The sequence below is a fragment of the Octopus sinensis genome, unplaced genomic scaffold, assembly GCF_006345805.1.
Source record: "Octopus sinensis unplaced genomic scaffold, ASM634580v1 Contig15072, whole genome shotgun sequence".
Classification (NCBI taxonomy): domain Eukaryota; kingdom Metazoa; phylum Mollusca; class Cephalopoda; order Octopoda; family Octopodidae; genus Octopus; species Octopus sinensis.
Window position 1 is genome coordinate 1 of NW_021833524.1, and position 2,500 is coordinate 2,500.

The following is a 2,500-nucleotide window of genomic DNA, read 5'->3' on the forward strand; positions in this document are numbered from 1 at the left end:
GTCTTAAACGAATATAAGACCATCTGCCACACATAATGCAACCTTTCCTCCAGTTTTCTCCAATTAACACTCTGTCACTCGGAGTATCACGTATTAATGTACGTGGTTAGAGATTAGTCTGGAAACAAGGCTACTTTGCTCACCGGCTTCAGATCACTTGACTTAGATGTGGTAGCCATCACTGAAACCATAATTTCTGGGACACACTCGCTCAACCTCAGTTTTGACGACTGCAAGGCGTACTTATCTTGTGGTCTGATGGGATCGTGGAATGGAGTAGCAGTGCTTTTCCGGAAAGGATTAGGTTTAGAAGTGCAGAGAGTATTACTGGATCTGGCAGGTAAGTTGGTGATAATAGACATGAGAGATAGTAAAGGTAGTACCTTCAGACTAGCGGCTGTCTGTACACTCACTGGGGCTGAATGGCTAGTTCAAAATTTTCGCCAAGGTGTTGATAACGCGTGTAGGCCCCAGTAAATCTATCTATGATAACCTCCGCTTCATGTGCCACATCATAAAAGCAATGAGTAACAAATCTGCCATCGGTCGGGTCCTGATCAATTTGGGTTAGTCAAAAGCTTTTGATAGGATCAACCATCACTACTTGGCAGCCGTCCTAAAAACAGTCAGTTTCGGACCCGTTTTCATTGGCAAGATCACAGTAATGCACAGTAGGGCTTGCTCTGTGGCCAAAGTAAACAATCGCCTGTTGGAACCATTTCATATCACGTGCCTGTCCTTATTGTCCCGATTCTCCACGGTATGGACAACGAAATGAGAGCAAAAAATATTGACTTTGAAATTCCGAACACATCACTGGAAGAAGGCGGGAGAGTACAACAGTCGAAATGTTGTGACTACCACAAGCAAGATGAGCACACTACTCAGAATATTTTAGTGTATATAATGGTAATTTTTCATTTCAGAAATAATAGAAAAAATATAAGCTGCATTAAAGCAAAGTTATAGGTCTGTAGATTTTAGGGTTTACCGTTTCTTTAGTTTTGATGATTAAGATGAGTTATTCACTCAGTGAGTCAATCAGATGCTGTCGAGTAGCGTAGTCTGAGTGCGTGCTTCTGGGTCAGCCTTTGAGTTTACTGCCAGCCGCTAGCAAGATATCCTATGAGTTCAAATTACACTGAGATCGACTTTGCCTTTCATCCTCTCGGGGTCGATAAAATAAGTACCGGTTGAGCACTGGAATCGATGTAATCCACTCACCTCTCACTGTAATTGCTAGCCTTGTGCCAAAATTTGAAACCACTTCTCCAACAATTCCTTCAGAGCTGTGTTTTGAAATCGGTCAGTTACGATTCAGTCGCTGCCAATATAATTCTTTGAAATTCTTCTACTTCTGATGCCGATGCTGCGTTGATTTCTATTTTATTATTTTATTATTTGCATTCTTTGCTTACCTAGTTCTTCACAAAATCGTTTTGGGTCAGAGTAGAACTGTTTGTCGTGTTCAAAGTATCGTCACTTTTCATAGGAATGTATTCTTTGAAATTTAGCAAGAATCTCTTGTTTCAGATATTCTTTGATTTCGGCTTCTTTTTGTTATATATTTCTGTTGTATTTGTCTCTCTCCTTGCCGTATTCGGTTCTGTCGTTTCATCGTTGATTTCATTAAACTTGAGAGATCATTTCATCCGTTTTCTATCCTTTCCTCTGTGTTTGTTTTACATGTTTCATGCTTGGGTTTCCATACTCTCCTGTTAGTAGATCTAAGGTACTAAAGGAACTACTCGCTTTTCTTTGTAGATACCATTTCTACTGCATAAACTACTTTACCTGGTTAATGGTGCTATTGATGTTTACGTCTTTTATTAAGTCTGCGAGAGTCAGACTAGCGTTCTTTTTACGTTTGTTCCTATTTCAATATAATGGTTTTTATCTTTGGATAATATTTTCATTAGGCTATAAGACGATCAAATGATATAATCCTTTAATGATTTTCACTTTTAGACTGCAAACAAACAACCACTGATTGTCAGGTGGTGGAGGAAAGACAAAAGACAGAGATTCGCATACACATACATACATACATACATACATACATACATACATACATGGTGGTGGCTGCCCCCTCGTCATCGAGTATGGCCATTGCACGAAGCTTAAACAATGTTGTTATTGTGCAATGCCTGTGCAAGAAGATTTTTTTTAAAGTGAGGAAAGGCTGTGCACTGAGTCAATTCCATTCACTAAGCAACAGCAGCCATAATCAGAAAAGAAGAACAAGTCAACATCATCGGTAACCACTGAGCCGCAGTTTTTTGTCGGAGTTATCCCAGTTACCTGAGTTACCTTCTCCTAGAAGGATGCCCTAACAAAGGCTAGGAGTCCTACACTCCCAATGGTTTAACGGTTTAACCGCGCGATCGGGTATTCAGTCCGATTATTTCTATGTCCCCGCGCATGATATAGCCTTAAGACATTTATTTATACATACATACATACATACATACATACATACATACATACATACATACATACA